Below are 13,998 nucleotides of genomic sequence, written 5' to 3'. Positions count from 1 at the left end.
ACCCGTCCACCTAATTTTCAACGTTCGTCTGTAGCAAGCACATCTCAAATGCTTCGATTCTCCACACAGTCCATGTTTCACTACCATACAACGCTGTGCCCCAAACGTACATTCACAGAAATTTCCTCCTCAAATTAAGGCCTATGTTTGATGCTAGTAGGCTCTTCTTGGATAAGAAAACTTTTTTGCTAGTGCTAGTCTGCTTTTGATGTCCTCCTTGCTCCGTCCATGATCGGTTATTTTGCTGCCCAGGTGGCAGAATTCCTTACCTTTATCTTCTTCGTGACCATCAATCCTGATGTTAAGTTTCACGTTGTTCTCGTTTCTGGTACTTATCATTACGTTCGTCCTTCTTCAACTTACTTTCAAACCATATTCTGTACTCATAAGGCTGTTCATACCATTCAGCAGACCCTGTAATTCTTCTTCATTTTCACTCAGGGTAGCAATTCCATCAGCGAATTGTATCATTGATATACTTCCACCTTGAACTTTTATTCCAATCCTTAACCTTTCTTTTATTTCCATCATTGCTTCTTCAATGTATAGACTGAACAGTAGTGGCAAAAGACTGCATCCTTGTCTTACAAACTTTTTAATCCGAGCACTTCGTTCTTGGTCGTCCAGTCTTATTACTTCCTCCTGGCTCTTGTCTCTTGTACATATAGTATATTACCTGTCTCTCCCTATAGCTTACCCCTATTTTTCTCAGAATTTCGAACATGTTGCACCATTTTACATTGTCGAACGCTTTTTCCAGCTCGACAAACTCTATGAACGTGTCTTGATTTTTCTTTGGTCTTGTTTCCATTATCAATCGCAACGTCAGAACATCCTCTCTGGTGCCTTTACTTTTCCTAAAACCAAACTGGTCGTCATCTAACACATCCTTAACTTTCTTTTGTATATTATTCCCGTCAGCAACTTGGACTGCTTTAGCTGTTAACCTGATTGGTCGATAGTTCTCGAATTTGTCAGCTGTTGCAGTCTTCGGAATTGTGTCGATGATAGTTTTCCGCAAGTCAGATGGTATGTCGCCAGACTGATACATTTTACATGTCAACGTGAATAGTCGTTTTGCTGCAACTCCTCCCAAAGATTTTAGAAACTCTGATGAAATGTTATCTATTCCTTCTGCTTATTTGATCTTGAGTCCTCCACAGCTCTCTTAAATTCTGATTCTAATACTGAATCCCCTGTCTCTTCCAAATCGATCCCCCTTTCTTTCTCTGTCACATCAGACAAATCTTTACCCTCTCAGAGACCTACAATATACTCTTTCCACGTATCCGCTCTCTCCTCTGCATTTAAAAGTGGATTTCCCATTGCACTCTAAATGTTATCATCCGCGCTTTTAATTTCACCGGAGGTTGTTTTGACTGTCTTATATGCCGAGTCAGTTCCAACAATCAGTTGTTTTTCGATTTCTTCATATTTTTCGAGAAACCATTTTGTCTTTGCTGCCCTGCAGTTCCTATTTATTTCATTTCTCAGCGACTTGTATTTCTTTTTTCTTGAAATTCCCTGATTATTTTTGTACTTTCTTTTTTCATCGATCACCTGAAGTATTTCTTCTGTTACCCATGGTTTCTTCGAAGTTATTTTCTTTGCACCAATCTGTTTCTTCACAACTTCTGTGATTGCCCTTTTTAGAGATGTCCACTCCTCTTCTACTGTACAGCCCACTGAGCTAATCCTTACTGCTGTATCTGTAGCCTTAGAGAACTTCAAGCGTGTCTTTTCATTCCTTAGTACTTCCGTATTCCACTTCTTTGCATATTGATTCTTTCTGACTAATCTCTTAAATTTCAGTCTACTTTTCATCACTACTACATTGTGGTCTGCTCCTGGTTATGCCTTACAATCCAGTATCTGATTCCGGAATCTCTGTTTGACCATTATTTAATCTTACTGAAAGCTTCCCTTATCACCTGGCCTTTTCAATGTATACCTCCTCCTCTTGTGATTCTTGAACAGAGTATTCGTTATTACTAGCTGAAATTTATTACAGTACTCGATTATTCTTTCTCGTCTCTCATTCCTTGTCCCAAGCCCATTTTCTCCTGTAACCTTTTCTTCTTTTCTTCTACTCTTTCCCTTACCTCTGCATTCCAGTCCCGCATGACTGTTAGATTTTCATCTCCCTTAAGGCACTGTATTACCCTTTCGATATCTCCTCATCTTCAGTTTGTGGCGTCGGCATGTATACCTGAACTGTAGTTATCGATGTTGGTTTGCTGTCGATTCTGATAACAACAACAACACCATCACTGACCTGTTCACAGTAACACACTTTCTGCCCCGTTCCTCCTATTCACAGCGAATCCTACTCCCGTTATACCATTTTCTGCTGTTGCTGATATTACTCTATGCTCTACCGACTATAAATCCTTGTCACTTCACTGACCCCTACTGTATCTAGACTCAACCTTCGCATTTCCATTTTCAGATTTTCTAGTTTACCTACCACCTTCAAGCTCCTTGCATTCCACGCCCCGATTCGTAGAACATTATCCTTACTTTGGTTAGTCAAATTTTTCTCATGGTCACCTCCCCTTGGCAGTCCCCTCTCGGAAATGCAGTGTTGCCACTGCCTTCTGCAGCCTCATGTCGTTTGTCGTTGCTGATTCTTCCGCCTTTATGGCCATTTTCCCACCCCAAGGACAAGCGAGTGCTCTGAACCTCTGCCCGCCCCTCCGCCTTCCTTGACAAAGCTTTTGGCGGAATGAGCGTGACTGATAGTGCCGAAGTCTTCAGCCACCAGTGTTGATTATTAATCAAAATCTAAGGAGTGGTGGGTTTCGAACGCGGGACTGCCGATGTTCTGATTACTAATGAAAGAAGCTACCCCTAGACCACCGGTCAGTTATTCTATCACATAACGTCTTTGGACTTGTAAGAAAAAAGTAGTTTGACTTGTTATGTTATTTTTAGTATAATTATATATAACGTCTGTGTATTTTTGAAAGCTTTGGCCTGGTAGGAAATATGGCACATATATAAAAAATTATAAATGCATCAGACCAAAATTTCTTTTGGTGTTACGTTATATAGAAAAGGAACTGTGATTTTTACAGTTCTATGGATTTTTTGCAAGTGGAGACTGTCCAATATGGTTCTGTGTATTGAACTATGTATTATCTTTAAACATCAGACCTAACAGTGTGAGGATTCTTGCTCCGAAATAGTTATTTCCGAAGTCTTAAAGTGTGCTCATCCACGAAACGACGTGTTGCACCATAGCTGAAATTTTATTTGAAGTTCGGTGATAAATTTTCTAAGTGAATAAACAGCAACCGCCGCAACAACCATTTTGCTATGTCCAGAAGTCTTCAAAGAACAGCAGCATTGCACAAGCGGAAAAGAACTTCCTCCACTGCCATGTATCTCCAGGTGAGCCATATTATACATTTAGCGATTATTATTCAGAGGCCAGCTTCATTGTAACATCCTGTGAAAAACACAGTTTTGAGGGGGTTGTGTGGGGGAAGAGACCAAACAGCGAGGTTATCAGTCTCATCGGATAAGGGAAGGATGGGGAAGGAAGTCGGCCGTGCCCTTTCAAAGGAACCATCCCAGCATTTGCATGGACCGATTTAGGGAAATCACGGAAAACCTAAATCAGGATGGCCGGACGCGGGATTGAACCGTCGTCCTCCCGAATGCGAGTTCAGTGTGCTACCACTACGCCACCTCGCTCGGTCACAGTTTTGACTAACTACTAAATTAAAGGGAACAAAAGTATTTGGGTCTGTACATAGAACCCACTATCAGAAGAAATCATTTCAGATAGTAAAGAAAGAGGATTGTGTCCAGCAATATTAGTCAGTTACAGTAGGAAGTATTATAGTTTGCATCAGGATTTCGCATAGCTAATTAAAATTTTGTAAAACTGTTTAAACTAAACCAGTACCCATGATATCACTTGCGGATTGGCTTAGTCAGAAGAGTCAGAGAAGTAAATTGAACCCGTTTGCACTTACCTCTCCCAACTTAATCTCTGCCACAACTGGTAGCAGAGTGTGGTTGTGTATTCCGAAGCTGTGCTCTTTTTGGTATGCTTACATTATTGATTAGTAGTTTTTCTTATGCTATTGCTTAACTGTTAAGGAATGGAAGGACAGTGCTCTTTTATGCTGTAGGGTATGACCATTTCATTTGGTTACTGTCTGTTTATTCGTTTATTCAGAGTCAATGATTGTGAATATTATGGAAAGATGTGACTAGTGTTATGATGAACATTGTTAGGGGGTGTAGTAAGAAATGTAAATGAACGATATGTTTTCAGAAAACTATTTTTAGAAGGTAAACTTGGAATAATACCAAAGCTTAGAAACTAAGTCTCTCTCTCTCTCTCTCTCTCTCTCTCTCTCTCTCTCTCTCTCTCTCTGTGTGTGTGTGTGTGTGTGTGAAATTAACCTGAAAGATACTAAGCAGGACACAAGTGATTGAAGATGGGATGCTGACAGACAGTTCCTGTCATGTTTGTCATGACAAGTGGATTTTTTTTCAATGTTGTATGTATGAATTTTTTAATTGCGTGATATTCTGCCTGTAGCAATATGACCAGATACAGATGAAGGGTAAATGTTAATGTGTACTCCCCATCGAGTATAATCCTGTAATGATTTAATTCAGTAAATTGACTTTAGGAGGTATATTGTGTTTGCTGTTGATTAGATTGAAATGTCTGGGACATTTAGTTCCTTATGTACCGGTGAGGCATGCACTCCCCTCACTGTTGTGCTGCTTCTAAATGTTGCAAACACGCAAGTTTCACTTTTTGTGATTAACTTGTGCACAAGTACCACATCCATGACTTAACAAACCATGGTGTGGCACCAGATGATGGAGCTCTAGCTTCCCCAGAACTACTTAATATGCAATAAAAGATATATCATTCGAAAGTGGAAACGGTTTTCAGTCTAATTAGTCTGGTTATCTGCTTAGGTATTGTGAGTCGTTTTTGTAAGCAGCATCTAACTTTACACTCATCTGGTCTAACTGCAACACACATATCACGTAAGGACATAATATGTTACGCTTGATACCAGGACGGTGCTGTGTTCCATTATATTTTTAATACTATAGGATTATTTCGGCGTTATTGGCATCGTCAGGCTATATCACGTTGTCTTGATGTCCACATGATATCGCTTCTTAGTTGCTGTCACTACAGATATTGCTGGCTCAACTGTCAATATAGCTGTCAGTTCACAACATTATGAAGTAAATTTTCATAATTGATAAACTCCAGAAGCAACATCCAGCTACAGTTTAAAACCTGCCATACCTTCACCACCATCAAAGGAGCGAACTTATACTGTAGTGTCAGCAACTAAAACAGCGATATCATATGGATATCAAGACCAACTGATATCACCTGATGATGCTAATCAACCCGAAATAGGCTTATAGTAATAAAAATGTAATCGAACACAGAAGCGTCTTTCCCTCACAGCATAATGTATAAAATCAAAATTGTTGAGTTTAGTAATGGGGAGATTGCCCATAGATGTTGCAGAATAAATTCGTGTGCAAAGTAAAGAAGACAATTTCTGCAGGAGCCTTGATGTCTTGTGCAACGTATTTAAATGATTGGTATCATGAAGAAAAGCCTTGCACCAGGCGAACGGTCCACCCGACGTGAAGCCCTAGCCACACGACATTTCATTTTATTTCATGAAGAATTACTACCTCTGGCCAGAGTTGAGTGACATGTGATGTTTAGTAGTAAACACCTACTGTTTTAATTCCAACTAGAGCTTCATGTAAACTTTATAAATTAATATTTTGTCTAATATTAGCGTATGTACAATGTGTATTACTCCATTCACAGTGTCGTGCTGCCAAGTATAGGAAACATGAAATTTTCATGGTCTTTGATTTGTTCACACAAATTTTTTCCAGTGATCCAGTTAAAATTAAAAGAATGGAAATGAGGAAGGGTTGCAGTGTTCGAACAAAGTCAGTCAGATTGTAGAGATTGTCTATACGTAATTTTCGGACCAAAGCAGACATCTGTTGTATTTTGACAGTGCCTAAGTGGAAGCTTTGTTCTGGCAATTGTGATCACTAGACTTGTTTGATCAGCTAGCAGGATGAATTAGCTCACGAATCTTGGTACCATTTCTGCTTATAGTTTATACAGTTCTTCCCAGGTATACTGTTTCAGTCCAAGTCACTTTAATAATGTTGAGCAACATAGTCAAAATAGTCACTCATTCGTGCTATTGACAATGCTTTTAACTTAGTAGCAGTTTGCAGTACAGTGCTATTGGAAACTTTGTCAGTCTCAATTAGGATGATGAAGAGATAAAGTTAATGAACCACATTAAGTGCCTAATGCATGAATTTTTTCGGATGGCTGTTGTCAAACGATTGATTGAATAGCATGCTGAGGGATTACATTGCTATTACATTATCCATACCAGTGTGTGCATCTTACAGTACTCTGTTGGGCGTTTTAAGACTAAGACCTGGATGTAACCTAATGTTGAAATTCTACTAAATGAAGTGGGACAGTGTAAGGGTCCCACTAATGCTTTATCTTGAAATTATTTGTTTGAGTGATACTTCCGTTATTGTATTCTTTATAGATACTTCTGTGCCGATGAGACGGACTTCCCACTTTAATTAAATACGACTCTAGGCGGTGATGAGCTGTGCTAAACCACTAGACTAACTACTGACTCCAGCGGAGAACCACCTATTGTTGTAAGTAAATAGTGAAGTAATACATATGCTTAGTGCTTGTTTTATCATAGACACGTATGATGAGAAAGATTTATTTTTATTTTTACATTTAAGAATGCACCACCGTCGGTCTACATCGGTAAATTTGCCTGCAGTCGGTTTTTGTGTGCTTGTCTGTTAACGGCATTCTCACTTGGTACACGTCTGTCAATGAAAAAATAGTCATTCGCCTAGGCTTCATTATGAATTTGAAAAACATTTAGCGAAATTAAGAAAAAAACTGGTTATCCTATCATGAGAAAGGGTTCTTTTTAAATGAACTGCATAGCAGCAATCATTGGACAAATGTTCTTTTCCGTTATCGGCATCGTGTCCCATGTCGCCACATCACCAACGGTTCTCAGGATGTTGCTTCAACGGACAAATGGATGAAAACAGTCTGATGATGTTTTGTCCCAGTCCGAAACCGGCCATACTGTATTCGCAAGTAAATATAGAAAATACATTTGTGACTGACTGTTATTTTGAATATCACGACGCTGCCACAAACCTAACAAGATTTCTTGCAATTTTGTAGCTGCAGATGCAGAGTACGATGTTGAAAGTAGTAGTAGTAGCTTCATTCACTCGTAGATCTCTATTTGCAAGGATGTAGGACATGTCAAAGTATTTACAAATCTATGCCAATTTAAAATAAGCTAATTCGTATACACAAATATTTACAGACTTCTAGTTAAAGACAATCATTAGATTTACTCCTGGTATACTATACTTTTTTTTACAAATAACTTATTAAATAATGTAATGCCACATTGTTCACCCATATTTCACTATCAGTCACTGCACACACTATACACACATTGTTTCATAACACTTCACTCACTACACACACACACACACACACACACACACACACACATACACACACACATTGGTGACCTTTGGGCCATTTTCTGTAACGCAACTTTCCATTTGCTATCCTGAAAAACTGAGTCAGCACCCCTCCATAATGAGTGAGATGTTGAGCTCAGAAAGAGGAGGAGGTGTTAGTATTGTGCCATGCATAGTTTGGGGGTAAGTATTTCTAGAATGAAAAAAAAACAAGAAAAAAACATAAAGCGATGGTGTTATGTGGAATGTTGGATATTTTGTAATCATTATTATTATTATTATTATTATTTATTTGTATATCATTTTTGTCAAATCCCTACTATAAGTAATCCTTCAATGTATAAATTTTATTGCATAACAGGTACTTTTTGGCTGCCTTTTTAAATAAGTGTATTTTTCCAATTTCTTTAATCTCTTTTGGTGATTTATTGTACAGTTTTATTCCTTAGTAGAAAATGCCATACTTGGCTGTAATTCTGCAAGAAAGGTTTCAGTCACTTTGAGCCATGCGTTGCTCACGCTCGTGCCATCTCTTATTTTAGATCTTATTTTTCTTGTGTTGTCACCCGGCTATGTTAGTTTCACTTTCTGTTGTCACTGAGTTGCTGCTTTGTCTGGCCGTCATTGGCTGCAGCAGCGCCTATCGATATAGCCCTCACGTGTTATCTTTGCTGCACTGCTATTACTTCCCGGTTGTCGTCTGTTGTGGAGTCAGTTGAAACGTGCCAGGAGGGCAGTTTGGACCTGGCAGTCGTGGAGTTGGAACACGGCACTAGGTCAGTCCGGTTGGAGCAGCAGTGAGGCCTGGATGTCCATGGCTCACCCGACCGTTTCCGCGATGCATCACTTGAGCCGGGGACGGTCTTCGTGGATCGTCGGTCGGTCGTCCTACTGGACAACGTGAATTCGCTCGCCCATCGTTTATGGGTTGGCTGTGTGTGTGTGTGTGTGTGTGTGTGTGTGTGTGTGTGTGTGTGTGTGTACCGCCTCCCGATTTGTCTTCATGATTGCACACTGCTGAGTGTTGTTCAAGTCTTCGTGCAAGTGTTTGTCAAACTGTGTGTGTAGCTGGTGTCATTTCCACCGACAACTTGTTTTAAATGTTGTCGGCGTACTGGCAGTGAGTCGGTCGGTTGGAGCAGATCAGGAAGCAAGTCTCTACGCGCCACAGTTGGCCGGCCACGCTGGCGGTCTCTACGCAGTGTCGGAGCGTGTGGGGGCTGTTCCGAGTGTTACAAGTTTCGTGCCTCACCGACCCAGGACATGAAAGTTGAGTGGTGATTTTATTACCGAAGCCACGTCTGTACATGTTGTCCCATTGTTTGGTGGTTCGCTGTTGGCGGTATTCCTGGAAGCAACAGCGAGTGTTCGAGTTACTGAAGATTTATCCGCCATGTGGTGGAATTAATTACATTTGTCGGTTTGAAATTCAAGTGCACAAGTGGAATTTTCTGCCTTGTGGCCGTTAGTGTTCTGGTTACCTGCACTGGTCGCTGACGTAGATTCAGGCAGTGTCCTTTCCTTACCTGTTGTCGCTGTCCAACAAGGTGTGTAGTTTTTGACCGCTTAATGTATTTTTGATTGTGGGCGGCTATGTTTGTAACGCTTTTGGCTTTGGAATTCTCGTATAGTGGTCGGTCGTTAGCAAGTCGTCTTTATCGGTGGAACCCTGACTGTCTGTTCGTTGTGTTGCCGGCGGATTGAGTATAGTTGGGCCGACTTCTTGTCTCCCGTAAGCGAACGTTAAGATATCAAGGGCTGACCCCCCTGGAAACTTCTAAGTGCCGTTGCCTATAAAGCCTTCTTATTAGCGTTTAATTGTGTATTTTTAATGGCTCATAGCCGATGGTTGGAATCTGTGTTTTTTTTAAAACAAAGGCCATCATCCCTTTTAAAAGCAAGTTCTTCTAAACTGGGTAAGTCTTACGTTGTCTGAACATAAATCTTGGGCATTCTGCTTGTTAAAAATTTGTTGTAGTTGTGTTGTTCTTAAAATGATGGGCTTTCAGCCTCTTTAAATATTTGGATTCTTCGTTATCAGGTCTTACATCACATGGGCCTAAATACAATTTGAGGATAGAAGCCTTCTGCTTTGGAAAATTGCTTGCAGTTTTTTTAAAACAAAGGCCTTCAGAAATTTGAAGTAAAATTTCTTATTGGTCATAAAGCTTGGGCTTTCTGCCTATTGAAAGATTATTGTAGTTACATTGCTTTAAATGTACGGGCCTTCAGCCTCTCTTAAAAACTTCATCTGATTAGTCAAGTCTTACATCGCTTGGCCTGAAATACTATTGAAGGTTAAAGCCTAGAGCCTTCTGTCCAAATATATATATATATATATATATATATATATATATATATATATATATATATATATATACACACTCCTGGAACTTGAAATAAGAACACCGTGAATTCATTGCCCCAGGAAGGGGAAACTTTATTGACACATTCCTGGGGTCAGATACATCACATGATCACACTGACAGAACCACAGGCACATAGACACAGGCAACAGAGCATGCACAATGTCGGCACTAGTACAGTGTATATCCACCTTTCGCAGCAATGGAGGCTGCTATTCTCCCATGGAGACGATCGTAGAGATGCTGGATGTAGTCCTGTGGAACGGCTTGCCATGCCATTTCCACCTGGCGCCTCAGTTGGACCAGCGTTCGTGCTGGACGTGCAGACCGCGTGAGATGACACTTCATCCAGTCCCAAACATGCTCAATGGGGGACAGATCCGGAGATCTTGCTGGCCAGGGTAGTTGACTTACACCTTCTAGAGCACGTTGGGTGGCACGGGATACATGCGGACGTGCATTGTCCTGTTGGAACAGCAAGTTCCCTTGCCGGTCTAGGAATGGCAGAACGATGGGTTCGATGACGGTTTGGATGTACCGTGCACTATTCAGTGTCCCCTCGACGATCACCAGTGGTGTACGGCCAGTGTAGGAGATCGCTCCCCACACCATGATGCCGGGTGTTGGCCCTGTGTGCCTCGGTCGTATGCAGTCCTGATTGTGGCGCTCACCTGCACGGCGCCAAACACGCATACGACCATCATTGGCACCAAGGCAGAAGCGACACTCATCGCTGAAGACGACACGTCTCCATTCGTCCCTCCATTCACGCCTGTCGCGACACCACTGGAGGCGGGCTGCACGATGTTGTGGCGTGAGCGGAAGATGGCCTAACGGTGTGCGGGACCGTAGCCCATCTTCATGGAGACGGTTGCGAATGGTCCTCGCCGATACCCCAGGAGCAACACTGTCCCTAATTTGCTGGGAAGTGGCGGTGCGGTCCCCTACGGCACTGCGTAGGATCCTACGGTCTTGGCGTGCATCCGTGCGTCGCTGCGGTCCGGTCCCAGGTCGACGGGCACGTGCACCTTCCGCCGACCACTGGCGACAACATCGATGTACTGTGGAGACCTCAGGCCCCACGTGTTGAGCAATTCGGCGGTACGTCCACCCGGCCTCCCGCATGCCCACTATACGCCCTCGCTCAAAGTCCGTCAACTGCACATACGGTTCACGTCCACGCTGTCGCGGCATGCTACCAGTGTTAAAGACTGCGATGGAGCTCCGTATGCCACGGCAAACTGGCTGACACTGACGGCGGCGGTGCACAAATGCTGCGCAGCTAGCGCCATTCGACGGCCAACACCGCGGTTCCTGGTGTGTCCGCTGTGCCGTGCGTGTGATCATTGCTTGTCCAGCCCTCTCGCAGTGTCCGGAGCAAGTATGGTGGGTCTGACACACCGGTGTCAATGTGTTCTTTTTTCCATTTCCAGGAGTATATATATATATATATATATATATATATACATATTTATATATATACATATATATATACATATTTTTAAGGATAACCAACTCACATGTCCCTACACTAATAGAATGTGCAATTCCCTGGTGTACTTTTCAAAGATATCTGATTATCTAATTTCACACGCAACGATCACGCCTTCAAGCAGTACAGCAAGCATCGTACAGACGGCACTACATACATGTACTGGTGACTCAGTCGCGACGCACCGTCTGTGTCCCGTGCAGTACGCCACATGGCTCCAGAACATGGGACCGTGCGAGGGGACCGTGCGAGCCTCTGATTGGCTGAATCTAGCACTGTTAAGTGGTATGCATATCTATTCCAACGTTATTAAGGAAATACAAGTACATTTAAGTGAGTAATCATTCCTCCTGAATGTAATTTATGATAAATACCTAAATATACGTTGAAAGGTCTCTTTTGAATTCCTTTCATGTTAATTTCTTAAATCTATTGTCATTTACGGCATACATTCCACTTCTATATTTACTTTGGTGTTTCTGACTATCTGGGAGGAGACTTAGCAGTGGAACATGTTACTTTTACACATAAGCAAGAACGATCTGTCACACTACTATACTTTAAAACACAGTTTATATGTAATTCATGTCACGCAGTCTCATACAGAACCTACATCCGCTTTCTTTTATATACTGTATATGATAAGATACTGTCATCCCCCTTCCCTTATGTGTGAAAGGATGAATGAGCATGCTTGATGGTAGCAGACAAGCCTGTCTGCTACAGAACAGTAGGACCAACGTCGGAACAGATAGCTACGATTTCTAAAAGCAAAGAGGTTTCTATTCTTAGTATGGTTCTGTCCGCCCCTTGTCATGTTGGTATAGGAAGCTGCCTCTCTGGTCACTTCCGTTTGTATCTGTTAAGCACCCTCGGTAGGGGCCAAGGCAGGCTCTCCGCGGCAAGCGTCTGAAGTGGTAAGATCTCCAGCTAAGCGCGTCTCTGCCAAGTCCGTAGGACAATGGATTTCTTAAGTTCAGCCTAACTGAAAATTTAATCACCTTTATTTCAGGTTTAGATCTAAAATATCTAATGTTATCTTCAATTCCAACGCAGTGTAATTCGAGTGTGAAGTTCAGAATATCTTCCAGTAGTTGCTTTGTCACTACTTTGTGAGTAATGTGCAACCACGTGTGGATGATCCGCAACTCTAACTAAAATCATCAATCTTAAATGTGAATGTGCGTGACATTATAACGTCTCGTCTTGAGAATATTTTTCAATATAGCAACTTTTCTTTATGTTCAACCAACGTGGGGTGTAATTTGTGAGACCAGTACCACGTGCTTATACAATTGTTTGACCCATCAGGTTAATAGTAAGACAATAGTGACCAGTCGAGGTTTTTCTTTTGTAATTTGTGTTTCGATGTAATTTATTTTAATTATCAAAATTATTGTGGAGTTACACTCTTTGTGTAAACCAAGTTGACCACGTGAAGCATGTAGTGTAATCATCAAAGTAGCCCTCAGCTGTTCTTTTCAGGAAGATTTCACAGAGAGTTAGTATGAATTTAGTATACCAGTGTGTGGTAATTTCATGACAGACAGGATTGCACTACGAACGTAACTTCATTGGGTGAAAATTGGATCAGTTGGTTATGGTTAATTTCCTCTGGCATATGTTTCAATGTTCTTCGTGTGTTATTTTATGAATGCAGTGTTGTATGCAGTCTCCCAATCTTGGCTCCATATTTGATGTGTTCCGTAAGATTACAGACTCACAATTTCACAATCCTAAATAAGGCACCAGTTTAGTTATGAATCAAGTTTAATATGCTGAAATTTTAACGGAACAATGATCAATGTTAAAATAAATGTCCAAATATATACTGATTTTATCTTTTTATTTAAATTGTCTTATATATATATATATATATATATATATATATATATATATATATATATATATCACCAGTTATTGTAAGATGAGTACTAAAAGATTATAATTAATGTTAGTCTGGTTGGGAATTTGCTAAGCTAGACTGGACACCTGGTGAAGCAGTTGCTCAGTAATGCAAGGTTAACTTCCCCAGACAGCTCACAGCTTTTAACCCGCTTTTTTTGTCTTGAATATCAGCACCGCTTTTAGAACAAATTAATGCATCAACTTCACAATTTTTAAATGGTAAATTAACTTCTACCAATCACATATTCAGTGATGAATCGGCGTAAATATGCTCCTTGCCCGGTGAAATTATCATATTGTTCTGCAGTTTTTAGTTAACTCTGTATACGAGATTATTTCACTACTGCGCAACGTTTCACACTCTTAATCATTATTACCCACAAATTAAAGATTAGTTCCACACATACACTTCCAATTTACTCCACACACATTCGAATAACATACCAACTGTAATTTGCTCTTAACTATTTGTAAGTTTGTGCTTTAAGGAATTTACGAACTTCAAGCATGCTGGAATAACTTGGGTCAGGAACTTCTTTTAATCAGTAGAACGAAAAACCAGTCCAAGCTGAAACTTTTTACTTTTATTCATTTTCTGACTAGTTTCGGGCCGATATCCATTTTCAGAACACCATAACAAAGTCG

The sequence above is a fragment of the Schistocerca piceifrons genome, chromosome 8 (genome assembly GCF_021461385.2).
Source record: "Schistocerca piceifrons isolate TAMUIC-IGC-003096 chromosome 8, iqSchPice1.1, whole genome shotgun sequence".
Lineage (NCBI taxonomy): Eukaryota > Metazoa > Arthropoda > Insecta > Orthoptera > Acrididae > Schistocerca > Schistocerca piceifrons.
This window is presented reverse-complemented; position numbering follows the sequence as displayed.